Source organism: Triturus cristatus, chromosome 11, assembly GCF_964204655.1.
Source record: "Triturus cristatus chromosome 11, aTriCri1.1, whole genome shotgun sequence".
Classification (NCBI taxonomy): domain Eukaryota; kingdom Metazoa; phylum Chordata; class Amphibia; order Caudata; family Salamandridae; genus Triturus; species Triturus cristatus.
In genome coordinates this window covers 1176959514-1176982250 of record NC_140594.1, presented here as the reverse complement: position 1 = coordinate 1176982250, position 22737 = coordinate 1176959514, and the positions used below count along the sequence as shown (strand labels likewise).

The following is a 22737-nucleotide window of genomic DNA, read 5'->3' as shown; positions in this document are numbered from 1 at the left end:
CTTTAATATTTTTAGACCTAGAAAATGCAAAAATAGGTGTTGCAGAAAAAACATCTTTGAAATCATGTTCTTGTTCTATAATTTCCCATCTTTTTAGGATGCTGCGTTTAATTGCCGTGGAGGCTGTGGAGTATTTTAGAACACAAACTTCCCGTGTAGAAACAGGTTTTTCAGTTTTTTTTGAGGAGCTGTGCTCTCTCCATGCTAAATGCTTTCAATTTGGCAGTTTCTAAAACTGATGGTGGATATCCTCTCTTTAGATATTGTTGAAACATAGTCTCTGTGTCTGATTTTCCTTGTGCATCATCCGAACTGATTCTGCGTACCCTGATAAATTGAGACAAGGGTAAGTGATTTTTCAGAGTGTGGGCGTGAAAACTCTGATAGTGGAGTGCATTGTTCCTATCTGTGGGTTTTTTGAAGATGCGAGTTGTCAAGGTGGAGCCTTTTTTCTCAATCTGAATATCCAGGTAGTTGATAATGGAAGAGTTAATCGTGTATGTGAACTTTATGTATGGATGACCATCATTCAGAGTTAAAATGGCATTCTCTAAAGACTCTTGTGTACCTCGCCATAGGATCAAAATATCATCAATGTACCGGAGGTATAGAAGTAGATGATCAGTCCACACCTTGTTGTTCAAAATATGTTTCCTCAAACTTTGCCATGAAGATATTGGCGTACGTGGGTGCCCCGGTAAAACCCATAGACGTACCAGTGTTCTGTAGGTAAAATTGTTCTTTCCATGAAAAATAGCTGTGATATAGGCTGAAGTGAAGCAGTTCTAACAAAAAAATATTTAAGGATTCTTCATAATTATGTCTGAGAAGCATCCATTCAACTGCCTCAATCCCTTCACCATGTGGAATGGAGGTGTACAAGACCGTGACATCTATGGTACCTAACAGCACATTATCGGTACTGGGTAGGGAAATGTGTTGTAATTTGTTTAGACAGTCAGTGGTGTCCTGTACGTATGTCACCCATTTTTGGACCAAAGGTTGTAAGAAATAATCTATGAATTTACCCAATGGTTTGTGCAAAGACCCGCACCCCGCCACAATAGGGCGGAAAGGGGGGTTCACCATATCTTTATGCATCTTCGGAAGCATATATATATGTGGTCTTCTCGGGTAATCATTGGTGAGGAATTTATATGTGTTCTCATTGATCCAATTAAGATCTTTGGCTTTAGTCAAAATGAGGGAAAGAGTCCTCTGAAAAGTGTCAGTAGGGTCTGTATCCAAAGGCATGTAGGTGTCGGTGTCTGAGACATGTTGATCCACTTTGGCTTCGTAATATGTGGTATCCATGACCACTAAAGCACCACCCTTATCAGCTGGTTGAAAGGTTAAATGCTTATTAGAGGCTAAATTAAAAAGTATAGCCTGTTCCTTCTTGGTTAGGTTGCTCTTATTGCTTTCTCTTTGGTGAATATGTGCAAGATCTTTCTTAACCAATATTTCAAAAAGATCGATGGCTTTGTGGGTGATCGGTGCCATAAAGGTGCTTTTAGGTCTAAACGTTTGAGATGCTGTATCTGCGACAGGTTCATTAGTTTGATCTTGCAGTATATGGTGGAAGAACCACCGTAATCTCAATTTTACGTGTGAATTTAAATAAAGAGATCTCGGTTTCAAGTGCGTTTGTCCGATATGTAGGGACAAAGGACATGCCTTTGTTGAGTAATGCTTGCTCATTGGGTTTCAGCTTGACATTGGAGATATTCATGACTAATTCCGCCTGGGATTCCGACGGCTTCCATTTGTTGTTGGTTTTTTTGGAGCCTTGTCCCCTCCTGGTGCGTCGGTGCTGTCTACAGGTAATCCTCCTGGTGGGTGATTGGAAGTTCGTCCCAGTTCTAAAAAAGGTGTTTGTTTAGTTGTGCCACTTGTGGAAGGTATACTCTCCGTGGCTGTGGAGGCAAGAGGGGTGCGGGTAGGAAGTGTTTCTTGCTCAGTTGCAATACTTTCTTCGGAGGTCGAGGCATCAGGTTTTTTTAAATGTACGTCTTTGGGCGTACATCTCCGCCCAGGTGTAGACCTCATCTAATTTGTAGTCGATTGTATCTCGTCTGAACTTACGCAGTTTTCGATCGTGAACTTCTTTTGCATGTTCATCAAGCTTATCATTTATATCTTTTATTGTTTGCTGTAATTCATCGGAGGATAATCTTTGTGAAAGATCATCTTTTAAATCCTTGATCTCAGTTTCCAATTCTTTTAGTATGACAGACAGTTCCTCGATAATCAATAAGATCAAGTCTAAGGAGCACTTGTTCAGAATGGCAAACCACTTGTTCATGAATGGTTTGTTAAATTTGAACAACATGGGTCTGAGTGCGATACGTAACCCTCTAGGGATCCGTTTTGCCTTATGGTATTGGCATGGAGTCTTTGGTTGATTTCCCTCCTTAATGTGTATTGCAATTGCTTTAATAATTGGCTGGTAGAACCGGATGGGGCCTGGAATGCCCGTGTTTCATCAATAAGGGAGTATATGTTTGCTGCTTCTTCAGCAGAATAACCTTTTGTCTCCGCTTGGTTTGTGGTTAAATGAGAGATGTCCTCAAAATCCATGGTGGGTGCTGGTTGTCGAAAATGGGGCTGAGCAGTAAATTACTAGAAAAGGGGTTAGACAACCTGCACTCCTAATGTAATTCAATGTTTAAGTATATCTAAAAAATATGAATCTTGCAGTAATCAATGGTGCTGCCTTTGTGCCTGTACAACCCCTGGACAGGCTGCAAAATGTGACCAAGAAAACGTTCGAGGAGTGGACATCTGACCTCTCACACCACGATGCATTGAGCATCGAGAGGCTGCAGAGTCAGGCAGCAAGAGATGGGCCACCAGACACCACGCCCAGGAGATGGGACCAAGCATTGGTGGCCAATGATTCGAACAATAGTAGGAATTGAGTCAACGGTGAATCGTAGAAACCAAACTGATTTACCGCCACTTGATGTCTACCGCCACAGCTCGCCATCCGTCTTAAAAACAACCGGAGGCTCCACTGGTGTCTGATTCCATGTTTGGAAGATGCCCATGTTGATGTTTCTGGATGTGACAAACTAAAACTTTTCACTGAGCAGATAACTGAAAACAAGCCTTGGCAAAGCCAGCAGATCTGGGTTAAAAGTATTAATGCATGCAGCGTTGGCACATTAGATGAAAGTGGTTCCTCATGCACTTCAATGCAAGCACTTTAGTAGAGGTGGAAGGATGCAGCCAGGGGCATTATTTTCGAGATGAGCACTCCACTGTGCTGAGCCAAGAAGTGATTGGCATAGTCTCAACCACTGGCTTAAATCGGCTGGTTGAAGAAAGCAAATGGTTGAGTGGGCGAACCCAAATCCCTTTCTGTAAATACTGTTTCTACTAAATCTGTTTGACCGCTGCACTGTCAAAATCCGATCCCGAATGAGTACTTGCTGAAAGTTTCACACAACTTTGTTTAGTAAACTCCTTCCAAGTATTGGAGATCTCTGTTGTGATGTGCTGTTTTCCCAGATAGCAGCGGATATCCACACACCCCACGCACACATTGAGTCTTACAGACTGAACCCCACTAGCGGATACTTTCTGAAGGCCTCGGCAGTCCAGCTGCTTAGCTCTGGGGGAAAAAAAAAACAAAAAAACAAGAGGGTATCTTCAGTTCCTTTAATATTTGGCAAGGTTGTCTTTGCCCTAGAGGTTGCTATGTGCAAATCACAACCGTAAACGACTGGCTCCTATAATATTCCCAAATTTCCATCCACTTAACTATGATTCATTTGTTCAGTATTAGTTTTTTTTCGTATATGCAGATTTTATTTATACGCCTGGTTTATCAAACTTTTACAGTTGTTACAATGTATGTCCGCACAAAAAAAAATGTCCGAAGTTTGCCCGCGCGCAGTGCACAGTCATGCTTGTGTTTTGTTTTTTGGAGTCCTCCATTGATTCTAGCTGCTATAGGCTCACCAGCTGGGTGTTCAACAGTATACCTTGGCAAGCATGGTGTATGATGGTATCTGAGGGTATCCGTGGTGGGTTAAAGGTATCTGAGGGCATCAGGGCTTGGCGAAGGATATCTGTAGGCATCCATGGGTGTGAAGTGTGTCCAAGTGCATCAGTGGTGTGTGTATGATTTCTGAGAGCGTCAGTGGTGGGTGAAGGGAATTGGAGGGCGTCAGTGGTGGGTGAAGTGTATCTGAGGGCGCCAGTGGTGGGTGAAGTGTATCTGAGGGCGCCAGTGGTGGGTGAAGTGTATCTGAGGGCGCCAGTGGTGGGTGAAGGGTATCTGAGAGCGCCAGTGGTGGGTGAAGAGTATCTGAGGGCACCAGTGGTGGGTGAAGGGTATCTGAGGGCACCAGTGGTGGGTATCTGAAGGCATCAGACAAGGGTGAATGGTTTCGGAGGGCATCAATACTGGGTGAAGGATACCTGTAACTTCCTGGTGACTTTGACGTCCAGTGTGAGGCCCGCTTTGTTTCTGAAGACATCAGACTGACCAGCTGTGCTCTCATCAACTGCTGCAGCTTCGCAAATGAATAGCGTAGGTTTCATTGATCTACCTTGCAAACAGCATGAGTCTTAGTTACAGCAGCAGAAAAGCCATCTGATGTATGATGGAACCACGCATTTCATTACCACGCATGTCCTTGCGTACAAGTCCATTATTACACATATGCCTTCACCACGCATGCCTTGCTGTGCAACTTTTTATCGAGCAAATGCCTTTACCACACATGCCTTTACAACAAAAATGTAATTATTTTTCAGGTAAGTATATATATTTTGAGAGATAGATATATAGACACACATATATTAATCTAACACAAACATTTATATGTATCTGTGCATATTAGGATGGATATGTATATATGGATATATGTGTGTGTGTATATATATATATATATATATATGTGAGCAAGCCTGCTGGGCAGGCGAAACTCGTCTAACATCATCAGCTGTCATTAAAGAATTTATTGCGAAAAGACACGGCATCGACTTTCCTGTGTTGGGAGGATTGTTCTATTGTGTTTATTGTCCAGGATGGCTACTATAATGTGTACATAATTTTGTGAAACTGTGGCGGAATAATATGCCATTTTTGTGATGCTATTTATGATTGTCTTCTTGCACAGTGATCTTGCCCTCCCGTATCACTTCATCCTAGCCTAATCACCAAACTTCCTTCACAACAATACCCTCTCCCTCTTTTCCGGGCACCTCGTGTATGAATTTGAGGATGTTTTTTATAAACAGTACTACTGTGACAGTGTGATTAAATAACACTGTTCCATCATTGATTTAATTTGCTGTCCTTTTTCATATCCGTTTGATGCTAATGTATGTATATTGTGCTATTTTCTAAACGTGTTGTTTACTGGGACCACTTTTCACTGTACTGTTTGCACCCTTGCTGTGTCAAGGTCTTTTCATTTCGGTGGCTGTGCCACTCTTAGGTGGCGTTTGCTGCATTTTGCAGGTGCATCATTTTGCTACACGTCACCGTTGACGGTGTTGAAGATGTCGAGAATGAGCGTGCCTCTAGCCGTGAGCATTGTGGTAATGGTAAATAAGTCCATGTAGCCGAGGTGTAGATAGATGATGAAGGTTTATTGTAGACCTTAAGGTGAGCCTGTAGATTATAATGCGAGCCCCACCAGCAGCAGCTCCCTTGCTGCTCAGCCCATACTCCCAACTGACACTCATCCACCACGAAGCACGCCCACTCTGGCTGAGCAGCATGGCGAGGATAAGGAAAGATGCATGGCACTGAGACCTGGATACCCCAAGCATGCCCCGCTAAACCAACAAGATTGCTCTCACTAAGCAATGTGCGTGGACAGTGATCACTTTGGGTACTTGCAGTAGTCTAGTTAATCAGGCGTTTATCTGCATTCGACGTTAAATGTTTTTTTTATGTTGATGGTTCACAGAAGCAAACTCTGATTTATTCCTATCGCAGTACCAAATGTGTCATGGTCTGTCTGTTTTGTGAGACAAGCTTCTCGCCTCAAGCCAACATCGACAAGGAGTGTCCGTTCTATAGAAGCTCTTATTCACGCAGAAACATAATCAATCGGTGCAAGCTTCACAAGCCGTTATTCTGAAAATATTGGTTATTTAACCAAACGTGCCATTTGTCTGAATAAAGTTGGTGTACGGTAGTACTATTTGCCAGAGTGACTTGCTTTAAGAAGTGTTTGCCCGAAGGCATGCAAAATGAAGGCGGAGCTGAAACGAATGTTATGCAAATGCTGAAATTCACTAAATATACCATTTCACTTCTTTGGTTGCCAACATGTTTACTTAAACCCACTATAGGTTTTATATTTTCCATTTTCTTCCATGTCCGAACAGTAATTAATAATTTTAAAGCACTTTTGCTCTTTATGGTGGTATTGTTCCTTTGCTGCCCCCCAGCGGCTGGGAGACCACCTCGCTCGGTCAGGATTCTCTAAAACTGTTAATGGATAACGTGACTGTAAAAAGATAAACTCTGAAACCTACTGTGGCCTTAAGTAAACATGGTGGCAACCAGAGAAGAGAACATTTCATTCACAAATGCTATATTAACAATGTTACAACTAATTCATGTCTTAGTGCCCCAAAGGTATAGAAATATCCATATTGTATTGTATTGTGATTATATAGCGCTTACTGCCCCCGACGAGGTGTCGTAACGCTTTTTCGGCGAGTAGCACGCTGCTCCGGAACCCATAAAGGATTAGTGTTGCATCAGTATAGTGAAATATGAAAGTAATTTGAGTGGTGGATAGGTTAGTCAGTTATTTGGGTTCAGAATGATAGCAGAAGGATAGAGGAGGGAAAAAGGTTTGCATTTATATAGCGCTTCTTACCCCTGATGAGGTGTTGAAGCGCTTTTTCGGCGAGTAGCACGCTACTCCGGAATCCATAAAGGATTAGTGTTGAATTAGTATGGTGAAAATATGAAAGTAATTTGAGTGGTGGATATTAGTCAGGTATTTGGATTGAGAAGGGTAGGGGAGGGATAGAAGAGGTAGAGAACTATAGAAACTCATTCTTACAGACCAGACACATAGTGAACTGTAGAGCACCATTCTCACAGACCAGGCACAGAGTAAATTAGAGAGTCTCATTGTTGGAAAACGAGGCAGCATCTGTGAGGCCTGCACAAATAACATGACTACATTTGTCCTTCACTGGGAACCACACAGCCAATTGTAGCGCCTGACTCTCAGAGGGTAGCGTTGCAGAGCAGTCTGAGGCTTACTCAAGGGAGGTGGTGTGGGCTAGTAATGGCCATTTGCAGGGGCGCAAGAATAACACTCAATAATGATTGTCCAGTCTGTACTTTGCTTTATAAAAGTAAGACTACATTTATTACACACACACACACACACACACACACACTACTCAGTACTATGCACCAATTAAAAAATATATATAAGCTGTTGGAATTACTTTGTGGCATTGCTTAAAATCTCCACCCCTCCCGCGGGGGGGGGGGGGGGGGGTGAGGTCTAGTACCACCACTCCCATGTATGCACATCATCTTGCTCCCAATGCAATTAGTTGAACATAACCTGGGGCGTGGGCCCTGCGCACTGGCACCAACCCAGTGGCGACCCACCCCATTACCTCAACAAGCATTAGCAAGCATTGGCATAGCCAATAGGTCTCGCCTTTGGGACCTTGTAAGTGTTTAGCTATGCAACAGTTGCATAACTAAATACTTATAAGGTCCCAAAAGCGAGACCTATTGGCTATGCAAAGCGAAAGTAATCGCGATCGCGATCAAACATGAAAGTAAAAGTAATCGCGGTAAAGCACGGCGCGCGCGCCCGCGCACATGCACTGTAGCTCTATGCTGGCCTGGTAGCACTTTTTGGAGCCCTCTCAATAAGTCTCGCCAGACCAGCGCATGCGCTGGGTCACAGGACCTAAAAATGGGTACACCTGCCTTGGTGATACATAACCCTGACTGAGCATTTCCTACTGACCATAAAGTATGCACCTCTATATCTTAAGGGCTAGCAGTCTGGGGTCTTCACCTAAGTACAGCAGCAAGAATACATGTTTAAGCACCCTTTAGAATGACAGTACTCAGCACATTTGTGGATCATTAGAATGCATTGCAATTACAGCCCCTAAAGGCATCACAGATGAAATCACAGGATTACGCATATACAGCCAGACACCCTAGCAGGAATGTATGGCCACATAACCCCACTTTGCTTATGACATCACCTTACACCAGTACTTCACATTACACATGTGACCTTCAGTCCCACTAAAAGAAATAACCCTTAGTAAATGCATTTCTGGTGCAATTACCCATCTTCACCTCCAGGGGATGCCCTTCTCCAGACATCTCCAACTCAGCCCTTCACTACATTATGCACTTCTCAATACACCCTCAGCTGTACAACAAAAGTTCCATCCTAGAAGGTGTTAAATGCTTGCTGAGCCCTTGAGGGGTTATTCTTCTCAAGTCCCCATGAGACTTCCGGTGGGACTCCTCCTCGTGCTGGGGGTAGACTGCGCTTCTCCAGCAGCTCCCCCAGCACCTTTCACCCATATGAGGGTGACCCCCTCCTCTGGGGGCCACCACAAGCACCAAAACTGTGTTTTCCCCATGCCTTGCAAGGCATTATGAAGTGCTTAAGCTCCTTTTCCTGCATAATAGATGAGTGGCTCTCCCGCTGTGCCTGGGAGAGCCGCGCTGGTGAGGCTGGCGGCTTTGCTGCGTTCCTGGGCCTCGGTAGGGGACCCGTACCCAACCGGACCCCCAGATGCGTGTCCTGCGGCTCGGGGAGCCCACCCCCAGCCGCTCTCCTGGATTTTTCTGGGGCACGGTCCCATCCGGGCCCCGAGCACCACGGCTCTTCTCCGGGGCCCCGGTCCCACCCGGGGACCGCGTCTGGCCTCCTTTACAGGGGAGCCGCTCTGCACCTTCATTCTTGTCACGGAGGTTCCCGGCGGACCTCGAGGGAGTGCGACGGCACTCCCCCGCCTCCCTCCAGCCTCAGGGCCTGCAGATGGGGTCCCGGACCCCTGCCTCCTCTTCACGGGGAGCGCGCCTGAGCTCCCCGTCTTCGACTGCTCACTAAGGGCCAGGGTGGGCTCCTGGCACCCTTGCCTTCCTCATCTTCACGGGGAGCACGACGGCGCTCCCCAGCTTCGGGACCCGGGGATGGGCTCCCGGGTCCCGCCCCCCCTGCCAACCTTCATGGGGAGCGCAACGGGTCTTCATTTTTTGGCGGGGGCCAGGGTGGGCTGCTGGAACCCCACGGGAGCAGCTTCACGTGAGCGCTACGGCGCTCCCCGGCTTACCTCTTCGTGGGGGGGCTTGACGGCGCTCCCCCGCCTCCCTCTTCGGTGAGAGCCAGGGTGGGCTCCTGGACCCCATGCAGGGCATTTTCACGGGGAGCGCTCCCCGCCTTCCCTTCTTCTGGGGGCAGTCCCCGGGGACTGGCAGCTCCCGGGGACCTGACCCACCCCGGGGGCATCTCAGAGACCAGCAGCAGAGCCCCACGCGCTTCGTCGTCAGTCTTCTTTGGGGTCACAGGTCAGCTACCTTCCGACGGCCATATATCAGCCCCTGGGGGTCCGATCTGCCCCATTTTCCCGTCTTCTTTGTCCTGGTGGTAACCCCCCGGCCACTGAAGCCCCTTCCCCCCACGCTGCCTTCCCTCCTTAGTGCAGCCTGGTGCCTTGCACCCAGTGATGGATGAGCCTGTAGCCCCACCCATCTTCTCTTCCTGGAGAGGAGGCCTTTGCTTGTGAGAGAAAGGTTATCAATCCATCCTGCTGAGGTCAGCCCTCAGCCAGGATCTGGTTATGGCTAGCTCAGAGAAATATGACAGTTCTGTATGACCCAAAAGCAGTACAAATATGACTTTGGACTCTGCAGAATACTTCTTTTCACATCCGCTACAGTGGACCTTAGCGCGTGTCTGGAATCTGTAGGCCTTATGGAAGTTACTCCAGCCCATGGGCTCCACATCCCCATAGGGGAATAATGAAGTTAAAAACACAGTAAAACACACTGACTTTCCCTGGCATGTTCCTTTCCAGTGTATAAAGCCTATTCCATGTCACTACCCAATTCTGCACAAGTCCTGCCACACCCTTCATCTTGTAGCTGCTCCCGGACTGGACACTCTAGGAATCTCCCCTGCGCAGCCCCTACACGTGTGCACACGCATGTGCCTGCATGTAACCTGCCCGGTGTCCCTTACTCCAGCTGCTGCACAGTGTCCTGGTCAAGCCAGGGGGACACCAGTAAAATCCCCATGCAGTCTCTTGCATCTTGAGTTCACTGTGGGTGAGTCCCAACTTATGTAAAAGCTCAACAATTAGGTGCTCAAAAAGCAAATAATCCGGGAGGCCCATAGTGTCAGAACCACCTTCTAACACTCATTCTTACAGATAAGGCACACGGGAACCAGGGAGTGTGATTCTCACCTGCCACGTACAGAGGGAACAAGAGATGTCTGTGACACAGTCAACCAGAGTGTCTCAATTTCACTGACCAGACACACCGGGAACTGCAGAGTCTCATTCTCAAAGACACAGAGGGAACAAGGAGTATCATTTTCACAGACCAGACATTTAGTGAACTGTAGAGTTTCATTCTTAAAAATCAGACAGAGGGAACCAGGGACTCTCATCTCACAGACCAGACATAGAGGGAACCACAGATATTGTTGAAGCAGTAAAACTGAGTATTTCCAATAGACCTAACAGAGAGAAACAGAGTCTAATTTCCAAAGACCAGATTCAGAGGAAACTGAGTCTTGTTCTCTCAGATAGATGCAGAGGGTGACCAGAGTGTCTCCTTCTCAGAGACCAGACACACATGGAACCAGAGAGTCTGATTCTCACAGACCAGACACATAGTGAACTGTAGAATGTTATTCTCACTGACCAGGAACCAAAGAAACCAGCAAAGTTGTTAGAAATGCAATGAAGCAGAGTCCCTCCTTCACGTAGACCAGACACAGAGAGAACCACGGAATCTTGTGCTCACAGACAAGACACCTAGGGCACCATAGTGTCTCATTCTCACACGCCAGATACAGAGGGAATCAGAGTGTCTCCGCCTCACAGGCCAGATACAGAGGCAATGGCAGCCAGTAATTGAAGTAAAAATATAGCTGCTACTCAAATACCATACCTATATCATGGATATACTATTTAGCAGTGTTATATAATATACCCTGCGTACATTATGCCATAGTGTGCCAAAGGTATGTCAGTAAAAAAAAGTATATATTGTTTTTTCACTAGCATTTAAATATAGAAATGCCATCCAGGTATGTTATAGAATATACCCCCCAAAAATTGTTCTAGTAGGCCTACTTGAGTGATATGGTATTGGAATTACAATTTTAGTTTTTACTTCACTTTGAACTTTTGGTTCGCACTAATGCACTTTTAAAATGAGGGGAGGAGGTGCACCCTATTCACGATGAAGAAACAAGAATAGAAAGTGAAGAAAGATGATGAGTTATTACTTTAATTCGTTATACAATAATTGTCTTGTATGCAATAATTTACTTGATTCTATTGAAAGAAATAAAGGAGAGATGTACAAAAATTGATTTGTATAAATACTGTGGTGTAAGTGTTCGCGGCTGAACTCTGTCCAGGATCCCAAGTCACTTTAGTTCTTTGTCTAAGATATTACATTTCGAGGCAACAGCATATGAGCTTTGTGAAAGGAGGACTGTTGGAGATAATATTCAGGGTTTTTGTGCCCTGCTTTGTGCACTGACCCTGCCAGGTAATGAGATAGAGAGATAGAGATATATCTCACCAACTGACGGTCACCAGTAGGTAGTTATAGTTAGGACCTAGTTCCCATAGGAAAAATGTTTTATAACTTGCTAATAACTTTAGCACCATTTGACGAATCTTCACAAAATTTTCTCCCAAAAAGTTGCCCACTTTGTCTAGTTGTGCATGGAAAGTTTTGGGGTGATCCATCAAGCGGTAGCCAACAAAAAGGGAGTGTCATAAAAGTGCATTTCGTTTGTTAATTCCCATAGAGATATACCCATCCAGACACACACACCCCCACTCACACACCCTCTCTCAAAGGGTCTAGATAAAAGTTAAAAAATAGAATTAAAAAAAACTTTAACATTTCTTTGAAAAAAACAAAGGTTACAGGGGTGTTATAGTTAGGAAATAAAATTATTTTTAAAAAAATGTAGAAATTCACTGAAAAAATAAAGGCTACAGGGACGTTGTAGTTGGGCTCCGATTTCACACATTAAAGACCATAGAAATTCAGCAGTTAGTTACCTAAGCTAGCCATAACTTATTCCCCGCAATGCACTGCTTATGATTCACATATTCCACCACTCGTGAAATGGTTAGTGACATCACTGATTGCATCACTAATGATAGCATCCACAGAACCACTCACACCACCATACAACCTCTCAGACATCCACTCACACACAACCACTAACATATACATCCACAGACCCATACACTTACATAGCCATACAACCACTCACACACCCACATACTCACTCGTACAGCCACTTAAACAACCACAAATTCACTCAGAGCTACTCACACCACCACTCTCTCCCCATACAACACCTCACACAGCCACCCACTCACCCATACAACTCACACCCACATATTCAACCATACAGCTTCTCATGCAGCCAGTCACTCACTAATAGTCTCACAACATAGCCATTAACTCACCAATACAACTACTCACACACCCACTCAACCACTTACATACCCGCTCACTCACCCCTAGTCACTCACATAGACCTTCTCCAAAAGAGCCACTCACACACCAGCTCACTTAACCAGTCACCCATACAGCCACTCATACACCTACTCGTACATCCATACAGCCCCTCACACATCCATTCACCCATCCATAGACTCACACTGCCACTGATACAGCCATTCACATACCCACTCACCCACACAGCCACTCACCCACACAGCCACTCACCCACACAGCCACTCACCCACACAGCCACTCACCCACACAGCCACTCACCCACACAGCCACTCACCCACACAGCCACTCACCCACACAGCCACTCACCCACACAGCCACCCACCCAGACAGCCACTCACCCACTCACCCACACAGCCACCCACCCAGACAGCCACTCACCCACCCACTTATTTACCCATATAGCCACTCACCTACCCACTTATTTACCCATACAGCCACTCACACACCCATATAGCCACTCAGGCAGCCACTCACTCACCCATACAGCCACTCAGGCAGCCACTCACTCACCCATACAGCCACTCAGGCAGCCACTCGCTCACCCATACAGCCACTCAGGTAGCCACTCGCTCACCCATACAGCCACTCGCTCACCCATACAGCCACTCGCTCACCCATACAGCCACTCGCTCACCCATACAGCCACTCGCTCACCCATACAGCCACTCGCTCACCCATACAGCCACTCGCTCACCCATACAGCCACTCGCTCACCCATACAGCCACTCGCTCACCCATACAGCCACTCGCTCACCCACCCATGCAGCCACTCGCTCACTCACCCATGCAGCCACTCGCTCACTCACCCATGCAGCCACTCGCTCACTCACCCATGCAGCCACTCGCTCACTCACCCATGCAGCCACTCGCTCACTCACCCATGCAGCCACTCGCTCACTCACCCATGCAGCCACTCGCTCACTCACCCATGCAGCCACTCGCTCACTCACCCATGCAGCCACTCGCTCACTCACCCATGCAGCCACTCGCTCACTCACCCATGCAGCCACTCGCTCGCTCACTCACCCATGCAGCCACTCGCTCGCTCACTCACCCACTCAGACAGCCACTCGCTCGCTCACTCACCCATGCAGCCACTCGCTCGCTCACTCACCCACTCAGACAGCCACTCGCTCACTCACTCACCCACTCAGACAGCCACTCGCTCACTCACCCACTCAGACAGCCACTCGCTCACTCACTCACCCATGCAGCCACTCGCTCGCTCACTCACCCACTCAGACAGCCACTCGCTCACTCACTCACCCACTCAGACAGCCACTCGCTCACTCACTCACCCACTCAGACAGCCACTCGCTCACTCACTCAGACAGCCACTCGCTCACTCACTCAGACAGCCACTCGCTCACTCACTCAGACAGCCACTCGCTCACTCACTCAGACAGCCACTCGCTCACTCACTCAGACAGCCACTCGCTCACTCACCCATACAGCCACTCACTCACCCATACAGCCACTCACTCACCCATACAGCCACTCGGGCAGCCATACAGCCACTCGGGCAGCCATACAGCCACTCGGGCAGCCATACAGCCACTCGGGCAGCCATACAGCCACTCGGGCAGCCATACAGCCACTCGGGCAGCCATACAGCCACTCGGGCAGCCATACAGCCACTCGGGCAGCCATACAGCCACTCACTCACCCATACAGCCACTCGGGCAGCCATACAGCCACTCGGGCAGCCATACAGCCACTCGGGCAGCCATACAGCCACTCGGGCAGCCATACAGCCACTCGGGCAGCCACTCACTCACCCATACAGCCACTCGGGCAGCCATACAGCCACTCGGGCAGCCATACAGCCACTCGGGCAGCCATACAGCCACTCGGGCAGCCATACAGCCACTCGGGCAGCCATACAGCCACTCGGGCAGCCATACAGCCACTCGGGCAGCCACTCACTCACCCATACAGCCACTCACTCACCCATACAGCCACTCACTCACCCATACAGCCACTCACTCACCCATACAGCCACTCACTCACCCATACAGCCACTCACTCACCCATACAGCCACTCACTCACCCATACAGCCACTCACTCACCCATACAGCCACTCAGGCAGCCACTCACCCACCCATACAGCCACTCACTCACCCATACAGCCACTCACTCACCCATACAGCCACTCACTCACCCATACAGCCACTCAGGCAGCCACTCACCCACCCATACAGCCACTCACTCACCCATACAGCCACTCACTCACCCATACAGCCACTCACTCACCCATACAGCCACTCACTCACCCATACAGCCACTCACTCACCCATACAGCCACTCACTCACCCATACAGCCACTCACTCACCCATACAGCCACTCACTCACCCATACAGCCACTCACTCACCCATACAGCCACTCACTCACCCATACAGCCACTCACTCACCCATACAGCCACTCACTCACCCATACAGCCACTCACTCACCCATACAGCCACTCACTCACCCATACAGCCACTCACTCACCCATACAGCCACTCAGGCAGCCACTCACCCACCCATACCGCCACTCAGGCAGCCACTCACCCACCCATTCAGCCACTCAGGCAGCCACTCACCCACCCATTCAGCCACTCAGGCAGCCACTCACCCACCCATTCAGCCACTCAGGCAGCCACTCACCCACCCATTCAGCCACTCAGGCAGCCACTCACCCACCCATTCAGCCACTCAGGCAGCCACTCACCCACCCATTCAGCCACTCAGGCAGCCACTCACCCACCCATTCAGCCACTCAGGCAGCCACTCACCCACCCATTCAGCCACTCAGGCAGCCACAGGTTCAGACACTCACACAACCATTCACAAAATCTGTTAGAAATCGCATCAATCATTAATGGTATACAAAGTTTACTAAGTTAACTTCTGTAGTAGCTTGGTATATATGTTTAACGCTCCTAAATGCTCACAATCACTGAATGATTTCATCCATGATGTTACTTGAGATATCAATGATGCCGCTGAACATGTCATGGGTGATGTAATATGTGCGGTATTAAGCAGTGCATTGTGGGTGTGTAAGTTATATTTAGCTCAGGTAACTATAACTGCTGAATTTCTATGGTTTTTGTGCATGTAAAATCTGAGCCTAACTATAACAGCCCTGCAACCTTTGAATTATTTTTTTCTTTTCAGTGAATGTCTATCCCTGCAAAATACTTACATTTTTATTGAAAAGGCATGCCTGATAAAGGCGTTTGGGTTTTAAAGACATGCCTGCTAAAGGCATATTCATAGTAATAGATGCGTTGTAAAGGTATTGTGTGGTAATGCGGGCATTGTAAATAGTAGTTCCCAAGCCATCACTTTAAGCTCATGTCAGATATCTCTGAAGTGGCCTTGAGGACTTGTTGGTGCCGGGCACCTACTTTTGTATCCATAATCCCTGGGCAATTCACATTCTACTGTTGGCTCTAGGCACTTCCTGTTCCCTAGGTGCTTCTTGGCACTTGTTCTCCAAGAACTCTATGCACTTTATGGTCTCTCGTTTTTTCTAGGCCAACTCTGGTCTCCTGTTGGCAATAGGTGTTTCTTGTCCTCCTGTGAACTCTAGGCTCTTCTTGTTCTCCCGTGAACTCTAGGTGCTTCATGTTCTGTTGCTGCCTTGGGCACTTCTTGTTATCTAGTGAACTCCAGGCGGTTCATATTCTGCCTCTGGTTTGGGCACTTCTGGCTTTACTGTTCACATAAGGTACCTCTTGTTCTCTTGTGAACTCTAGGCACTTAATGTTCACCGATTGGCACTAGGCCCTTCTTGTTCTCCGCAGGGGACGCGTTGTCAGCTCCTAGAGGTGCTTGATCCTCGCCCTAATTAGGATGGAACATGTCCGGGTTGCTGCACAGAGCTTGTTTACAGCTCCTGTCTCTAAGGAGAGCCCTTCATTCAGGGTTGCAAGGAGGCACTTCTGAAACAGCCTGGGCAATTAGACCCCACTGGAGGAGGACTTCATTGGTTCTTGTAAACAAGCACTCTCCCTTCAAGCTTCAGAAACGCCCCAGATCTGTCAGAACATTAACCAGAACTGCCATGAAGATTCAAGAACTGGCATGATTGTGAATGAACCACCACCTCTACTTCAACATTCAGACACGGCCCAGATCTGTGCGAACATTAACAAGCAATGGCAAAGCCGGTAGGTCTGGCCTTGGCACAGTGGGTACATTTTTTAAATGTAAATTGCGAGTAAATATTTTAAAAAAAGAAAATGGTGCTCCCTAAACCTGGTAACTGTGCTTGCAATAAAAAAAGTATATTAAATTGAGTGGGTGTGGTTAGAACAGGCATAGAGCCACTTTTTAGTTTTAATGTGTATCATGGGAAAATATTAAACTTACTGGGTAAGGAAAACTACTTTTACTACGAAGTATTGTAACGCAAAAGGATGAAAAAAAGATAACTATTGTAAAAGAGAAATCCCTGACAGAGTAAAGTACTGGCCCACCAGCCCTTACACTTAGGTGCTCTTATTAGAAGGATGTGCGCATGATCAGGGAACCTCGGTCACTCGCAGTGCAAGAAATCCAGTGGCTGAGGAGGGCGGGCTGACCCATCGACCCTGCTGCATCCACTTGCAGTGAAAGAGAACCAGTGGCCAAGGAGGGCTGGCTGACCCATTGCCCCTGCTGCATCCACTCCCAGTGTAAGCGAGCCAGTGGCTGAGGCGGGCTGACCCATCGTCCCTGCTGCATCCACTCGCATGGGAAGAGATCTAGTGGCTGAGGTGGGTTGACCCATCGCCCCAGCTGCATCCACTCGCAGTATGAGAGCTGGTGGCTGAGGTGGGCTGACCCATTGCCCCTGCTGCATCCACTCGCAGTGTAAGAGAGCCAGTGGCTGAGGCGGGCTGATCCATCGTCCCTGCTGCATCCACTCGCAGTGTAAGAGAGCCAGTGGCTGAGGCGGGCTCCCCCGTTGCTCCTGCTGCATCCACTCGCAGTGCAAGAGAGCCAGTGGCGAGCTGACCCATCGTCCCTGCTGCATCCACTCGCAGTGTAAGAGAGCTGGTGGCTGAGGCAGGCTGACCCATTGTCCCTGCTGCATCCACTCGCAGTGCAAGAGAGCTGGTGGCTGAGGTGGGCTGACCCATTGCCCCTGCTGCATCCACTCGCAGTGCAAGAGAGATGGTGGCTGAGGTGGGCTGACCCATTGCCCCTGCTGCATCCACTCGCAGTGCAAGAGAGCCAGTGGCTGAGGCGGGCTGACCCATCATCCCTGCTGCATCCACTCGCAGTGTAAGAGAGCCAGTGGCTGAGGCAGGCTGACCCATTGTCCCTGCTGCATCCACTCGCAGTGCAAGAGAGCTGGTGGCTGAGGTGGGCTGACCCATTGCCCCTGCTGCATCCACTCGCAGTGCAAGAGAGATGGTGGCTGAGGTGGGCTGACCCATTGCCCCTGCTGCATCCACTCGCAGTGCAAGAGAGCTGGTGGCTGAGGTGGGCTGACCCATCGTCCCTGCTGCATCCACTCGCAGTGTAAGAGACAGTGGCTGAGGCAGGCTGACCCATCGCCCCTGCTGCATCCACTCGCAGTGCAAGAGAGCCAGTGACTGAGATGGGCTGACCCATCGTCCCTGCTGCATCCACTCGCAGTGTAAGAGAGACAGTGGCTGAGGCAGGCTGACCCATCGCCCCTGCTGCATCCACTCCCAGTGTAAGAGAGCCAGTGGCTGAGGCGGGCTGACCCATCGCCCCTGCTGCATCCACTCGCATGGGAAGAGATCTAGTGGCTGAGGCGGGCTGACCCAGTGCCTCTGCTGCATCCACTCCCAGTGTAAGAGAGCCAGTGACTGAGGCGGGCTGACCCAGCGCCTCTGCTGCATCCACTCGCATGGGATGAGAGTGGGTGGCTGAGGTGGGCTGACCCATCGCCCCTGCTGCATCCTGTGGAAGCAAATCATTGATGACGGCTGAACAATTACAAAAAATAGACCAGTTTGTTTGTGTTGTCACAATGCACGAGGATTAAACCAAGCGATTAAGGTTTAGTTCTGAATTATGAAGCCATTGCATTGCATGAAAACTCTCGAGCGCTCAGTAATGAGTCTGTGGTCTATTTTTGAAGTTTTTTAGAGTGAACAGCTATTTTTGAGGTCTATGCTGGTCTCCTTTGAGCCTATTCCACTTATCCGGATTTGATATCTTTTTTGTTGTCTTTTTAATGGTGTATCCCACCAGCAGGTGTATGGAATTTAAACGTTAAAGAGCATGCACAGAAGCTGTTTCTCTTTGTATAAGAACGTTTGTGATGTCCTATTTGCTAGTGTTCAACCATGGCTTCCAAGTCACGCTCTTGGGGTGCTTCGGTTCAGCCAATGTCTCCTTTGCTGTCCAGGACGCTCTCCACAGTGGTCAGCATTGTGGGTGGATTTAGGGGTTGGACATAAAGCAGCACCTGTTATCCACCGGTCCAACGACTTTCAGCAACGTTGAGCTGCAGTGATAGAAATTGAATGATTGAGGTGAAGTTACAATCTGCTGGTTGTTAGGTTTTTCGGTTTGTTGCTTAAGTTCACATTATGTCCCAAGATACATTGCCTCCCTGGTCAGGAGGGATCGGACCACTCTTGGTTTGAGGACAAAACCAGAACACACAGCCCGGGGCCTGATGGAGTAGATCAGTGAAGATGGATTTGTCGTATCTCATTATACGTTCATCAGAGTCTCCACAGCGTCATCCTTAACCATGGTGCCCTTTTGAGACTCCCTCTTTATATGTTCATTGACACACCAGGGCTGGCCACACTTCAGTGACTCAAAGAACAGAGACCTTCTGTTTTGAGGTAAAGTCTTACCTGCAGCAGTTTAAGGGATCGGTGAGGGTTCAGATGGAAGTAGGGAATTCTGTTTTGAGGACACAGCATTGGGCGCTCTCCAAGGATCGCCTGATGTAAGACAGGCTATCTCGGCACTCTTCCACCCACCCACGTCATGCCAAGGAGCAGATCTGCGTAGCATGCCTGCCTCCTGTGCCTCCATGAAGAGTGTTTACATTTGAGTGTGATTAGACAAACTGAACCCAACAAACTGCAAGGAATAAACAAATGCAGGCATTTAGGCGGTGGCATGATGACTTCTGTGTCACCTCGAAATGCTGTGAACTCTAATGTCTCAATGCCCTTTTTTTGATAGGAGTGTCTTGTTGATCTAGTCTTTCCTGGAAGCTCTTCCCCTCTTGCCTCACAATAAATGTGGTCTCCATGACTGTCAGCAGTGTGTAACCTCAGGAAGCGAGACATTGGGCGCTTCCTCCCCTTTACCAAGCAGACTATTTATGGACCTCTGGACTTCTGCAAAACGCACAATTAGTTTCTCATGAAGGACGTATAAAATGGGATACCCGAAATTCTGCGCTTCTTGCTCAAGCTCAATTTTCCTGTCACAATGAGAAACATCTGACTTGTTGAGAAACAACTCTTATTGCGGTAGAGCACCTTGAAGTGTTGTTGCTACATCCCTGAGGAGGAGAAAGTTTACTGGAAGAAGCACAGACCTTGAGCGGATATTGTGAAAAATTGAAATCTGGTTTAATTTCCGTAATCTATTACTTCATCGCAAATTTCATTAGTAAAAACCGCACCTGGAGTGGCAAACCTAGCATAGTGCTTAGGCCTACAGTCGGCATGTAGCAGTATGCTGCCTAGCCGCCACCGCTCACAAGAGCCACCAACGACATATCTGGAGTGGTACGGCACTGTCTTACCCCGCCTATAAACCATAGGCTGTCCATAGGTTTTTCTTCACAGCTTTCTTTTTCAGTAAATTACTTCATGACCTCATTGTTAGTTGGTGCTGGCTGACATTTCACACTGACCATCGGTTTCTGTCCGAGTGGACTCTTACAGATTTATTCATTTTTAATTCCTTTTCTTAATATACGTGTTAATGGTCCATTCAGCTCTGTCGGCTGCATAGATTGTAGCTACATTTCCTTATGAACTGATTTTTCTATGTGTCTTCGCAGCCATCAGTCAGTCAGTCAAAATTCTTTATTCGACATGCAAAAGCATTATCATAAAAGTACAATAAAAAACACATTAAAACATCATAAAATGAGATAAAAGTTTAAAAAGAGTGATAGTGAACATATCAGATTCAGTCAAATATACGGCATAGAGGCAATATATTCTTTTATGGGTGCATGGAAACCCTGGTCATTATGATCTTTTTTAAATAAAAAGAAACCACTGCAATTGCTAGAGGGCTATCTAAAGCTTTCATTTTAAGATAGGCTGCCCTGCAGGAATGTAGTCCCCAGGATTTGAGCAGCGGTTTTAGATAAGTGACCCTTGACAGTTGATAAAATTTACAAAATAGGATGCAGTGGATATTGGACTGTGATGACAGGCCATCACATGGGCATTTCTCCAAATTTCTCGACCAGCAGTTCTGGTTAGGGAATGTCAACAGTCTGAAGAAAGTGTCAGTGCGGAAACGGGTCACGAGCATACGGGAAAATGGAGAAGGAATTACAGAAAGATAATGTTGCATCCCTTCAGCAGTAGTGCAGAGTTGATGCTCCATCACAGTATACTTGGTATTTTCAATGATCCAGCGTCGATTTGCCAGGTGGCTAATGGCCAATCGTTTTAAGGTCACTCTAGGGATATTATTTAGCGTGGCAGGATCAGTGAAAAATTCTGGGTGTCCCATGTCGTGTAGCAGATTTCTGACGTAGTTCAGCCATTTGAATCGATCCGCGTTGCTCAGGCTGAGACAGTCCGTAATAATTTCCCTGTTGAAGTGTGTTTCAGGGGTAGTCCACACTTTATGCCAAAGTATAATGGGCGCAGATTTTATCATGTCCATAATATATGTAAAACCAAGTTCTTTATGAATAACAAAAACAGAAGTACCAGGTGGGGTGGCCAAAAGGTAACGTAGGAATCGGTTCTCAGAGCGTTGTATGAGGTCTGCCTGATCGATACCCCAAATCGCAGATCCATAAATGCCTGTAGAAACACACTTGGCACGATAGATCTGCGATAAGGGGATGATCGGCCGCCCCCCTAGTTTTTTCGAGAAATTAATGAGTGCTCCTATAGCTTTAGAAAAGGCAACTCCTCTAGCTTGGGCGGCAGCACGCCATGAGCCCTTCTTCTCGAAGGTTATACCCAAATAGGGGAACCTATCAACACTTTCAAGCTTGCTACCGTTTATGAAAATGGAGCATTTTCTTTTCCCTATTCCTAGGCCACAAGACATGGTAAAGGTCTTTGATGCGTTAATTTTTAAACCTCGGTGTGACATGAATTCTGTAAAATCATTTACTGCGCTTTGGAGGCCCATGCGGGTCTGTGACATAATTGCTGCGTCGTCCGCGTAAAGTAATATGGGTATGGGTTTCCCATTTATGGTGGGGTAATCGTGATAGTTTCTATTAAGATACTGGCCTACTGAGTTTATGTAGAGAGTGAAGAGTAAGGGAGCCAAAATACAGCCCTGACTTACACCTCTTTTGATGTAAAACCTGTCCGAGCACTCTCCTTGTCTGCCATATCTAACACGAGCTGATGCTCCCCTATACAGCTCTTTAATAAAGGCGAGAATGGGGGGCTCAATGCCAATCTCGACCAGGGATTCCCAGAGGAACTCGTGGTTGACGCAGTCAAATGCAGAACTGAGGTCTACAAAGGTCACGAAAAGATTCCCCTTTCTTGCCTGAGTATATTTGGCAATAATAAGGGTCAGATTTAGACCTTGCTCAATAGTGCCTCTGCCCTGTCTGAAACCATATTGTAAATTTGAAATTATGTCTTGTTCACCCAACCAGTCATGCATCCGATTTAAAATAATATGCCCTGCGACTTTCATAAGGGAGTCGAGCAAAGAAATAGGGCGGTAGTTAGAGGGGTTGTTCCTATCAACTTTCTTAAAAATCGGAACAACGACCGCTTCGGGCCATGTGTCTATAAAACCTGTTTTATTCAAGGAGTTTAGGACATTTGTTAAC

At 47.5% G+C, this 22737-nt stretch overlaps 1 protein-coding gene across 3 annotated transcripts in view; it reads left to right on the top strand.

The window, feature by feature from the left end:
- Positions 1-22737, top strand: part of LOC146788667 (lipoma-preferred partner homolog) — a 774512-nt gene that overhangs the window by 363885 nt on the left and 387890 nt on the right. The window lies entirely within an intron of this gene.